At 41.1% G+C, this 13,806-nt stretch overlaps 1 pseudogene across 1 annotated transcript; it reads left to right on the forward strand.

Moving 5' to 3' along the window:
- Positions 1–6,665: 6,665 nt before the first annotated feature.
- LOC309807633 (large ribosomal subunit protein eL42-like) lies at positions 6,666–7,248 on the forward strand (annotated as a pseudogene). The gene has a single exon. The product of its transcript is annotated as a large ribosomal subunit protein eL42-like (transcript).
- Positions 7,249–13,806: the final 6,558 nt, after the last annotated feature.

Below are 13,806 nucleotides of genomic sequence, written 5' to 3' on the forward strand. Positions count from 1 at the left end.
TTGACCCACCTCCTAGAGTAATGAAAATAGAAACAAAAATAAACAAATGGGACCTAATTAAACTTAACAGCTTTCGCACAGCAAAGGAAACCATAAACAAGAAGAAAAGACAACCCTCAGAATGGGAGAAAATATTTGCAAATGAAGCAATTGACAAGGGATTAATCTCCAAAATATACAAACAGCTTATGCAGCTCAATATCAAAAACACAGACAACCCAACCCCAAAATGGGAGGAAGACCTAAATAGACATTTCTCCAAAGAAGACATAGAGATGGACAAGAGGCACATGAAAAGATGCTCACCATCACTAATTATTAGAGAAATGCAAATCAAAACTACAATGAGGTATCACCTCACACTGGTTAGAATGGCTGTCATCAAAAAATCTACAAACAATAAATCCTGGAGAGGGTGTGGAGAAGAGGGAACCCTCTTGCACTGTTGGTGGGAATGTAAATTGATACAGCCACTATGGAGAACTGTACAGAGGTTCCTTAAAAAACTAAAAATAGAACTACCATTCAACCCAGCAATCCCACTACTGGGCATATACCCTGAGAAAACCATAATTCAGAAAGAGTCATGTACCACAATGTTCATTGCAGCTCTATTTACAATAGCCAGGACGTGGAAGCAACCTAAATGTCCATCAACAGAAGAATGGAGAAGGAAGATGTGGTACATATATACAGTGGAATATTAGCCATAAAAAGGAACGAAATTGGGTTATGTGCAGAGATGTGGATGGACCTAGAGACTATCATACAGAGTGATGTCAGAAAGAGAAAAACAAATATCGTACATTAACGCATATATGTGGAATCTAGAAAAATGGTAGGTGATCTTATTTGCAAAGCAGAAATAGAGACACAGACATAGAGAACAAATGTATGGAAGGAAGGGGGAAGGCGTGGGATGAATTTGGAGATTGGGATTGACATGTATATACTATTGATACTATGTATAAAATAGCTAACTAATGAGAAACTACTGTATAGCACAGGGAACTCTACTCAGTGCTCTGTGGTGACCTAAACGGGAAGGAAATCCAAAAAAGAGGGGATATATGTATACATATAGCTAATTCACTTTGCTGTACAGCAGAAACTAACACAACATTGTAAAGCAACTATACTCCAGTAAAAAATTAATTAAAAAAAACAGAAGCTGCGAAACCCAGCAGATTCAGAGGGCCAACTGTGTATACAAAATCTGTGTTGTCAGCCAAGGTTCCCTGTCCTTTGAAATTCAAAAACACTGGCTTGAATCTTATTTCAGCCTCTGCCAGGGACAAGATCCATCTAGAGATTTATTCCTGCACAAATTGGAATCGTGTCACTTTCCTTCGAAGGCAAAGAGGCTTGGTTTTAAATACTATTTTCTTCTCTGTGATCCATGAAAATTTCCAAGAACTGTGCCAGGTCCATCATAATCACTTTGAGGACCAAGAGGTCAAAGGAGGAGTAGAAAGGAACAGTCCTCCTTCTTAAAGCAGAGGCTGGACCCCTCCACAGATGACTTCCGGGAGGAGTTGATCTGTTCTGAGGTTTTCTGATCTAAGAAACAGAAAACCCAACCGGAAGGCCTTAAATACCAGGCAACTTATTTGTTCCCAAAGTCTGCAGTTCAGAGGCCCCCAGCGTTCAGCAGGCTACACCTCTGTTTGCCTGAGTCTCTCCCCTCCCCCTCTCACCCCCATCAGCTCTTTCCAAACTGGCCTCTGGGGGTAGCAGGATGGCTCCTGGCAGCTTCGAGGGCGACATGCTTCCTCATTCACAGCTAATGGATCGATGTGTTCACATGCCCACTCCTATGCCAAGGGGGTTGGTATTATGTTGAAGACTTAGGTCAGTTGGAACCTACCCCAAACCCAAAAGTTGACTTGATCCTTGACTTAAACCACATTGTAGTTATACACGGTGGGATAGCTACTGGTGGGGCAACCGTATTATCTGCTACAAAACCCTTTATCCGTGTGGGTGTGTGTCACCCTGTATGTGTGATATGCCAGTGTGTGTAAAGTATGAGTGTGCTATGTGTATGTGATGTGTCTGTGTGAGAGAATGTGTGTGAGATGTGCGTCTATAAGTGTAGGTGTGCTTGGTAATCATTTTGCAATGTACACAGGTCAAATCATTACGCTGTGCACCTTAAACTTATACAGTGCTGGATGTCAATCATATCTCAATAAAACTGGAAAAATTTAAAAACCGTACGTATGCTATGTGATTGTGTGTATATGTGTGTATGTGAAGTGTGTGTGTGTGCTGAGAAGAACAAGTGTCCAAATTAAGTGTCGCTTCTGTTTGGGGCCTTTCACTCTGACCTCTGCTGCTACCACCTTGATGGCCACTAGGGGGCACTGTGCTCCCCTTTTAACCCTCTGGCCAATGAGTGTACAAAATCCTTTTCCCCTAAGCACAGATGAGAGGTTGGAAATTTTGAAAACAACGATACTAACAAAAACGAACAGAAAGGAAATCAATTCAGAAAGCATAAGAAACATTCAAAGTTGTCTCTTACAACGTACATTTTGGAGTCAATAATTACCTCCTGTTTTCCTCAAAGCGCTGTCTGCCTTTGAGTCTTCCCAGCTCCTGGCTGTGACTGAGGGACACCGTCTCACTCCCTGCTTTGCAGAACAGTCTCCAAGAAACCTGTTCCCTTGCAGCCAAGGCCAAAACTCCCATCTGTGCTCACCATTTCACCTCAGGGCCCTTCCTCCCACCCCCTCCTCTCCCCCTCCTCCCATCACTGTTCCAGGAGACTGCCTTTCCCAGCAGCAAGGGGCCCACAGTAAAACAGCTTCATTATACTCTGCAAGCTAAGAAGCAGCACGATCTAAACACAGAAAGGTGGCCTCATGCTCTCCATCAGCGCACTTTAGACTCCGACGAGAGACCAGGTCACCTTCTCCCCAAGCCCTAGTCTGGTGCAGGTTCTAGCTGCCTGGCCTGCTGTCCAGCCCCTCCCCCTCCCCTTCCCCGTCCCTGTCCCCTTCCCTGCCCTCGCCCGGGCCCTGGCCAGTCGGGCGGAACCAGTCCTGTGCAGCCCTCTACTGCCCTCTACTGGGGTTTTGCTTACACAGCCCTGGAGTTCACCAGCACCCGGGGACTACGGGACTCTCTTCCCCAACTCTTTCAGAGTCCCCCTTTGGTCTGGCCGCTGGAACATAACTCACCAATATTTTAACCTACCCATCGCTTCTCAGATGCTTAATTAATCTTTTTAAAGCTCTAAGGGATTTAAAACTCTCATTCCCCAGGGCCAGGGTGAAAATTGAAAGACTTACTTTTTCATTCATTCATGATTCAAATGTTTATTGCAGGCTGTTTGCTAGACTCCGCGCTGGCACTAAGGACACAAAAAGGAATAAGAAAGAAACTGTCCCAAAAAGGAATAAAGAAGATGCTGGGATAAAATATAACAAGGAGAAGCTACTTGGATGAGGAGGAAGCAACTCTTCCTCACTGCAACTTTTGTTCTCCTCCTATCTCCACGTAACAGCCAGAGTGACAATGTTATACACCGAGAAGTTGGAGTATGTCACTTTCCCACTTCAAATCCATTAAGTGCTTCCATTTGTAGTTAGGACAAAACCAAGCTGTCCCTACAAAATCTGGCCTATCTTTCCAACTCCATCTTGTGTCCTTCTCTCCTGTGTTTGCTGTGCTCACCACACTGGTCTTTTTTTTAGCTTCTGCAAATAAGCCAAGCTATTTTCTGCCTCCAAACCTTTGGATATGCAGCTCCCTCTACCTCGAATGCTCCTACCTTTGTCTCCATGAAACTGGTTACTTCTTATTCTTCAAATGTCAGCCTAAATGTCACCCATCCAAAACATGTCCACTTCTAGTTCTATCTGATATCAAAACATATTTTGAAACTTCAATTAATAAAGCAGTTTGATATGAGAAGAAATTAATGAAACCAAAGAAAAATAAGAAATAGACTCTAACGCACAAGGGAATTTACTGTAAAGGTGGAAAGGTGAGATTTCAAATCATTGGGGAAAAGAGGTTAGTAAATAAAATAAAAGTAAGTAGCGGTAGCACAACTGGTCAGTACCTACTGAGATAAGAACAAAGCTGGGTTCTTATCTCACTCCTTACACCCAAGTCAATTCCAGATAGATCAAATATGAACTGTAAAAAATAAATCATAAAATATCTTTAAAAAGGGGGTTAACTAAATACTAATCTAAGAAAGAGGATTTTCTGAGAAGGCTATGAAATCCAGAAGCTAGAAAGGGAAAAGGTAGTCAACTTGTCTAGGTAGCAATGTAACTTTAGTATGAAAAAAAGGAAAACAACAACAAAAACTGAAACTTAAATGAAAGGCTATGTTCCAAAACAGGGAAAACAAATTTAAAACATATTTGTCAAAGAGCTCTTTTCCTTAACTTAAATAGAACTGATATAAATGAATATATATATATATATATATATATATATATATATATATATATATATATATATATATATATTTAAAAGCCCAACAGAAAAGTATACAAAGGATAGAAAGAGATCATAGAAAAGCAAATTCAAAGGATGATAAACATGCAGAAAGATGCTCTAACTCATGTATACTTAAAGAAATGCAGGGCTTCCCTGGTGGCACAGTGGTTGAGAGTCCGCCTGCCGATGCAGGGGACACGGGTTCGTGCCCCGATCCGGGAAGATCCCACATGCCGCGGAGTGGCTGGGCCCGTGAGCCATGGCCGCTGAGCCTGCGCGTCCGGAGCCTGTGCTCCACAACGGGAGAGGCCACAGCAGTGAGAGGCCCACGTAGCAAAAAAAAAAAGAAAAGAAAAGAAATGCAAATCAGGGATGTTAGAGAAATTATTCCCATGTGAGGAAGAAACTGGGACTAGAAGAACTTTAACCCAGATAAAAAAGCATATTTTAACAGAGAAGTAACACGCACCTGGAGACAGGAAAACCCTAGTTCAAATTCTGGCTCTGCCACTTACAAGCTGTGTGACCTTGGATAACTTAATTAACTTCGTGAGCCTCAGTTCCTCGATCTATAAAATAGGAGTAATTGTCCCTAACTTGTAAGGTTGTCATCTGGAATAGATATAATGGATGTAAAGTGATTTGCACAGTGTCTGACGTAATGTAAGTATTCGGAGGTCCAACTCTAGGATTCTCTAAGCCCAGGGTTTCTCAGCAGCGGTTCTCAAAGTTTGGTCCCTGGACCAAGAACATCAGCATCACCAGGAACTCATTAGAAATGCAAATTCTCCATCTCACCCCACACCTACTGAATCAGAAACTGGGATTGGGACCCAGAAATCTGAGTTTTAACTAGCTCTCCAGGTGATGCTTGTTACACTAAAGAGTTTGAAAAGCACTGCTGTAAGCAGCAGTCCTGTCTCTGAAACAGAAGAATGGGAAATCTTTCCAAAACTTGAAAAGTTTTCCCTTTATCCCACCATAATATAAAATTATTTTAAAATAAGAATAGTGCTGAAATGTTGATCCAAATGCCTTTTAAAATTACATATACATGTAAACAGGCTTTGTAAACAGGCTTCACCAGCAGGAGTCATCTACACTCTGGGGTAAATATTGATATGTCAGTATGACCAGGCCTTGGCATGCCCTCAGCCAAAAAGCACTGATAAATTGGTTACTTTGGTTACACTGTGTAAACCACTAACTTGACCAATCATAAACTACACAGTTGAGTTGATTTCCCACACTCATAGAGGGGGTAAGTCGGTAGTGTAGCTGGAAGAGAATTTCTTAAGTTGTTATAACATACTTCTTTAGGCAGAAGGTCACCCTAAGGATAAGTAAAAAGAATTCTCACTGGAGTGCACATTAATTTTTTCTCTGCCCTAACAAGTCCCAGAATATAGTGGTATGTTTATCACATACATAAATCTGGACAAAGAATCAGGTAAAAGTATTTTTAAACTGTTCTAAACTCATTTTATAAACAGACATCTTTTAACATACAAAATCTAAGATAACTCAGTCAAAATAATCCATCTTTCCTTGAATTTGAAATGGTTCTCATGATTTTTAGGGATGAATGAGAAGAACAATCTTCACTTTTCAAAGTTCTGAGAATATCTTCAAAATATTTATTTAAACACTCAAGCAGAAGGCTTCATCTACACAAAGCAATAGTATGCAAATTCCTTGTGTACGTTTGCTTTTGGAAGCAATATCCTTTGCTGTGCTTCCAACTGTGGCTTTTATCAAGCAATTCAAAATCTATTTATGTATTGAGAATTCTAGGCTCCTTACACTGTGAGAGGGGAATATTCGAAAAATATTTTGGCCTTGAGGAAAGTCAGAGGGGAGAAAAGACTGCATTCAAAACAGTTATTTTAGGGACTTCCCTGGTGGTGCAGTGGTTAAGACTCCGAGCTCCCAATGCAGGGGGCCCAGGTTCAATCTTTGGTCAGGGAACTAGATCCCCCATGCATGCCACAACTAAGGAGCAGGCGAGCCTCAACTAAGGAGCCTGCCTGCCACAAGTGAGACCCAGCACAACCAAATAAATAAATAAAATATATTTTTTTAAATAGGCATTTTAGGGCTTCCCTGGTGGTGCAGTGGTTAAGAATCCACCTGTCAATGCAGGGGACACAGGTTCAAGCCCTGGTCCAGGAAGATCCCACATGCCACAGAGCAACTAAGCCCGTGTGCCACAACTACTGAGCCTGCACTCTAGAGCCCGCGAGTCACAACTACTGAGCACTCGTGCCACAACTACTGAAGCCTGCACACCACAACGAAGAGTAACCCCTGTTCGCCACATCTAGAGAAAGCCTGCGCGCAGCAACAAAGTCCCAACGCAGCCAAAAATAAATAATAATAAATAAAATAAATATTTTTAAAAAAATCTTTAAAAAAAGAAAAGGTATTTTAACTTGTTTCCGTGCTGATAGCAGTCTTGCAAACATGGTGAACGTTCCTAAAACTGGCCGGACTTTCTGCAAGAAGTGCGGCAGGCACCAACCCCACAAAGTCACACAGTATAAGAAGGTCAAGGATTCTCTGTATGCCTAGGGAAAGCGGCATTATGACAGGAAGCAGAGTGGCTATGGTGGCCAGACTAAGTCGATTTTCCAGAAAAAGGCTGAAACTACAAAGACGATTGTGCTGAGGCTTGAATGTGTTGAGCCCAACTGCAGATCTAAGAGAATGTTGGCTATCAAAAGGTGTAATAAGCACTTTGTGCTGGGAGGAGATAAAAAAAGAAAGGGCCAAGTGACCCAGTTCTGAGTTTATTTTGTTTTATTATGAAGACAATAAAAATTTGAGATTGTTTACTTTAAAAAAATAGGTATTTAAAATATACTGTGATATACGGACTTAGAGAACAGACTTGTGGTTGCCAAGAGGGAGGGGGTCGGGGGAGGGATGGAGTGGGAGGCTGGGGTTAGCAGATGTAAGCTATTATATATAGAATGGATAAGCAACAGGTCCTACTGTGCAGCACAGGGAACTATATTTAATATCCTGTGATAAACCATAATGGAAAAGAATATTTTAAAAAATGTATATATACGTGTAACTGAATCACTTTGCTGTACAGAAGAAATTTTTTTTTACATCTTTATTGGAGTAGAATTGCTTTACAATGTTGTGTTAGCTTCTGCTGTAGAACAAAGTGAATCAGCTATATGTATACGTATATCCTCATATTCCCTCCCTCTTGCGCCTCCCTCCCACCCTCCCTATCCCACCCCTCTAGGTGTACGGCAGAAATTAGCACAACATTGTAAATCAACTATACTTCAATTTTTAAAAATGTAAAAAAAATAAATAAATAAGTATACTGTGATATATACTGTCTTCCAAACTGAATATAGTTCAATGCCAAGCTATTTTTGGAGACAATAAGACGAACAGGCAACAGATTCTTGAATGATATTAACAAGGAAGGTTTCCTGGAGGAGATGGGACGTGATAAAATAAAATTTATATTTTAAGACAGGATGAGAACATTTAAACATAAAATTCTTTCTGTCCGTTTGGGCCTCCTCCCTCCCTCCCTAATGTGCGGTGTGCATCTGCATTACACGTTAACCAGAGCTCCTCAAAGACGGGAATGCCTACTCGACACTAAACATCAATTTATTTTCTTTCTTGTGATGCTAGCAACATAACTTCTCAGAAGATTCACATTTCTTCCCAACTCTGTAGGTGGTCATAGTGACTTAACAGCTCACTTTGTACATGTTTATCTGGACTATGTATCTTTGGTGAACTTTAGGTAAAATATCAGTGTATCATTTTGATGTATTTGTCTTGAAAACGTATTGTTATATGACTGTGCCTTTGACTTCTAACAGGTGGAACAGTTCTCAGAGCTTCTGAGAGTCTGTCTCATGGGTTACAATCCTCATTTTGGCTTAAATAAAATTCTCTTTCTTCTTCTTAACTTGATTGCTAATTGAATATTTGTCAACAGACACATGATGGATGTCCAAGAATTGGTAAGTTTTAATGCTGGGATGTATTCATTTGTCACTGGCCTTTAAAGAGTGTAATTCTTGCCATTAAGATTTTGCTTGAAACGCTTCCCACATTCTGCCTACTCAAATCCTACCCAACTTTCAAAGCCACTTCAAAGTCCATCTTCTTTCCTTCCTTCAACAAGGATCAATAATAAAATCCTTAAAATAAGAAGGGCTCTTGTGCTTCCTACCTTTGGGGACAACAAGAAAGAGAGGAAGTGAAGAGTTTGAGAGTATGTGTCCTATCTGAAGTGAGCAAACTCCAAGGGATAGAGAGTTGGTTGCAGTTTGCAAAGTAAAGTCACATGAGTATTGGCCTATCACTTTACACCTCATCTTATTTCCATAACGATCCCAGGAGACAGATATGACCACCCCCCCATGGCCTCGCACCATTGGCAGATTACTGTACCCATGTCATAGGGCTGTTCTGAAGATTAAATGAGTTTTGGCAGGTAAAGTGCTGACACAAGTAAACATTCAATACCTCTTAGTTACCATTATTTAATCCCCACTAGGGGAAGTAAGGACCAATCAATCAAAAGCATTAAGTAACTTGCCCAAACATGCCAGAGACACCACACACTTAGGGATAATTCCTGTGCTAATTTCTTGTCTTGGGTATTCCCAGACCAAGTGGGAAATGTCCAACATCCAACGTGCCTGATATACAGACCCATGGTTGCAACTTCTCTCTCTCTTTTTTTTGGCCGAGAAGGGTGGCATGTGGGATGCTAGTCCCCCGACCAGGGATCGAACCCGTGCCCCCTCCCTTGGAAGCGTGGAGTTTTAACCACTTGACCACCAGGGAAGTTCTCCCACCTCTCTCCCACCCGACTCATCTCCCATCACCAGCTGCAACTTTTTTTTTTTAATTAATTTATTTATTTTTGCTGTGTTGGGTCTTCGTTTCTGTGCGAGGGCTTTCTCTAGTTGTGGCAAGCAGGGGCCACTCTTCATCGCAGTGCGCGGGCCTCTTACTATCGCGGCCTCTCTTGTTGCGGAGCACAGGCTCCAGACGCGCAGGCTCAGTAGTTGTGGCTCACGGGCCTAGTTGCTCCGCGGCATGTGGGATCCTCCCAGCCCAGGGCTCGAACCCGTGTCCCCTGCATTAGCAGGCAGATTCTCAACCACTGCGCCACCAGGGAAGCACCCCACCAGCTGCAACTTTTATATCCTGAGGCCAGACTGTTACCTGTATTGGTGGGATATTTTTTCTTTAGGGATTTTTTCCCTTACCCCCTTTTATGTAGGGAATAGCCTTTTAAGGCTTCTAGCATGAACCCAAAGCCTCTAACTCTGTCTCTGTGTGAGCATTAAAACTCAAAGCCCTGAAGTAATAGAAAACAGAATTCTACTTGTACCCACCACTATCTGGGTAGTCTTAGTACAGGCTTCAATTTCTGTTATTCAGATTAGTAGATCTCTCAGTTATGTATTTACAAGGACATGTATTTACAAGGATATGTATGCTGTTCTTGTTGTTTTTTAATTCAGCATATCTAGGTGTTTATAGCAGGAGGATTTTCTGGTTATTCTAATTTGCCAGAACTAAGATTTCTATCATAGTTTTTTTTTTACTGACAATCAAATTAGTTCTGTTAATCGTTACTTTCCCAGTTCTTACCTAAGGGAGCATTTTATATAGTTTTAAATTCCTGAAAATAAGCTCATATTTTAAAGATGAAAGTTTATTAAAAACCTAGAGGTGGGAAAGGGGTAAGGAAAAAAAAATCTAGAAGAAACTGTGACATAGATAATAAAACAACTGCCCAGAAAAATATAATGACAAATTATAAGCCTAAAATGTTTTACTAATGATCAGATGTCCTACTACTTCAGAAACAAGCCTTATTTTAATAAACGACAAGAAAAAGCACAATTTAAAAATTCACCTGCAAAGACTTATCCTATTGATAGGTTCTGTTAAGGGCTGAACTGTGTCCTCCCAAAATTCAGATGTTGTAATCCTGACCCCCAGTGCCTCAGAATTTGACTTTATTTGGAGATAGATCTTAAAAGAGGTAATTAAGTTAAAACGAGGTCATTAGGGTGAGTCTTAATCCAATATGACTGCATCCTTATACGAATTAGAAATTAAGACACAGACACACCCAAGGGAAGACCACGTGAAGACAGAGGGAGAAGACAACATATACAAACCAAGGAGAGAAGAATCCTCAGAAGAAACCAAGTCTGCTGACACCTTGATCTTGGACTTTCAGCCTCCAGAATTATGAGAAAATAAATTTCTGTTGTTTCAGTCACCCAGTCTGTGGTACTTTCTTGTGGCAACCCTAGCAAACAAATACAATTCCTATTCTTTCTTTTTTTTTTTTTTTTTTTTTTTTTTTCCTTTTTGCGGTATGCGGGCCTCTCACTGTTGTGGCCTCTCCCGTTGCGGAGCACAGGCTCCGGATGCGCAGGCCCAGCGGCCATGGCTCACGGGCCCAGCCGCTCCGCGGCATATGGGATCCTCCCAGACCGGGGCACGAACCCGTATCCCCTGCATCGGCAGGCGGACTCTCAACCACTGCGCCACCAGGGAGGCCCCCTATTCTTTCTTAATAATGTATATGAACTACTTAAAATATATGCCTTTGTGTCCCACTATTTAAAAGATATCTAATTTAAGATCTCAAATATTCTTTGTTAAGATCAAATATTTTAATAGTTAGCATATTTGATCAACATGTAAAATAGGTCATTCTTCAGACTGGCTAAATATATGTATTTACCAATACTACAACCAACCACAGAATCAACAACAGAAAGCTGAAGAATCTTAGCAATCTAGTTGGAATATGTACTCAACAAAACCCACACTGACCAAGTACACTAATTGCTTTACCTTGATCTGGTGCACTCAGGCCCAACATGGAGCACAGCATTTGTGAACGGACATTGCACAATCATGTCAGCTGAAGGAAAATCTCTGTACTCACTCCAAAACTAGATCTGCAGCTTAAAAACATCTAATTTCACCCATGTCTGCTACAGTTAGGGAAAAACAAAAAGCTGCCTGTAGCTATCTGTGTCAAGTTACAGTTTAAGTCCCAACTGTTGCCACAGGATTTTCTCTCCTTCTAGTCTTTTGATCCCTTACAGAACCTCTTCCCCTACCTGCCTGCTGTATGCTAGAATTCCTCAGAGCTTTGTCCTGAGCCCTTCTCTTGTCATTCTACATTCTTTCTTGAGCTTACCTCATCCTACCCCATAATTTTAAATTTCATCTATATACTAGCAGCTTTCGGACTTATTTCTCCAGCTCAGGACCCGTCTACTAGGCGCCAAAGCTGTATATTCAACTGCCTGTCTGATATCTGTCTCAGAGATGTCAGAGGCAGGGCAAGCAACATACCTGAAACCCAACCAGTGATCTACCCTTGCCCAAATGTACTCCTCCGCTAATCATTTCTATCTTGGAAAACGACACTTCATTCACCCAGTCGTCCATGCCGGAAACCGGGACGTCCTTTCTGACACTACTTTTTCAATGACCCTTGTACCCAGTTAAGCAAGTCCTGGTGATTCGCTATATAAATACATATATACACATATATATATACATATATATATATTTCAGGATTTATGTATATTTCAGGTAGTGGAAGTGGAGAGAAATGGAGATATATATCTCTCTCCACTTCTACCACCTTAAACCTATTCCTAGCTATTTATCATGTGTCACTCAGTAGTTTCCTAAGTATTCTGTCCACATCCTCTCGAATACTCTCCAATCCATTCTCCACAATGTAGCCAAGACAATCTTTTAAAACCACAAAACCAATTCTCTCTTTTGTACACACATATTCATTGATACATATATTGCAACACATCACTTCAAACTTTTCAGTTACATTGCACCGAAGATAAAATCCAAACTCCTTAACATACCTTATGTCAAAAGAAGTCTCAGAGACAAAAGCATTAGAAAAAAATGTTTCCTTAGAAAAACTGCTTGCAAAAGTTTACAAGTGAGTTAAAGCTTTAGAAGGACTGGTTCATCAGACACCCCTCCCCCACCCAAGGTTATAAGGTTTATAGTTAGCTGATTCATGACTGAAAAAGAGCAATTCTTTCATATGATTGCCATATTTGTCCAAATTTTTGCATATCTTTAGACTTGCAAAAGTCAGCATTGCAAAAGTCAACGATTCTCTTTTAAAAAATTATTTATTTATTCATTTATTTATTTTTGGCTGCGTTGGGTCTTCGTTGCTGCTCATGGACTTTCTCTAGTTGCAGTGAGCAGGGGCTACTCTTCCATGCCGTGGGCGAGCTTCTCATTGTAGTGGCTCCTCTTGTTGCGGAGCATGAGCTCTAGGTGCGCGGGCTTCAGTGGTTGTGGTTCACAGGCTCTAGAGCGCAGGCTCAGTAGTTGTGGCACACAGGCTTAGTTGCTCCGAGTCATCTGGAACCTTCCCAGACAAGGGCTCGAACCTGTGTCCCCTGCATTGGCAGGTGGATTCTTAACCATTGCGCCACCAGGAAGTCCCAAAAGTTAGTGATTGAATCGTTTTTTTAGGAAGTCAGTAACATGTGGGAAATGCTGAAGGTTTCATTCACTTTGGAGACTTATAGATAGTGTGACACTGCCTTTTTTTTTTTTCGGTATACCTCAGAGTGCAAATGTTTTATTTTTCCTAACTGTGACGTCTGCACTTACATTGGAAGCAAGGCAATGCACCAATTTTGCTTTACATGGATAAATCTGGACATGATCTGACTACTTCTTATGTCTTCAGCCTCAGCTCATGCTACTATCCCCAATGTTCCAGTGATATGGCCTTCTTTCCGGTTCATATCCAGTGATACGTTCCAGGGCTATGGCCTTCTTTCCAGTTCACAATGCTCTTCCCCAGCATGCTGTCCCCTCTATCTGGTACACATCCTCTATTGCCTTTACTTAGCCAAATTTTACTTGTTTTTCTTTTGGCAACCTAAATGTCACTTCTTCCAAATCCCAGTCTAAACTGAGCTCTCATATTATTCAATCATAGTAACTGATAGTGCAGAACAACTGCACTATCAGTTAGGATGCCTTTGATTGACGGTAACTGAAACACCATTTCAAATGTGTTGCTAGGGTCTTTAAGGCCAGGGATGTTTTGGGCAAGAAGAGTAACACTCATCACTAGGTGTACTCTTGTTTAATGCTCATTTTATAAACCTTGAAATTTATTAAATGATATTTCCTGGAAATACTGCGCTGTGCTGTCCAATACAGTCTACACTAACCACATATGGTTATTGAACACTTGAAATATGGCTAATGCAACTAAGGAACTGACTTTTAAATTTTGTTTGTTTTTAATTA

The sequence above is a fragment of the Mesoplodon mirus genome (assembly GCF_964341445.2).
Source record: "Mesoplodon mirus genome assembly, chromosome: 7".
Lineage (NCBI taxonomy): Eukaryota > Metazoa > Chordata > Mammalia > Artiodactyla > Ziphiidae > Mesoplodon > Mesoplodon mirus.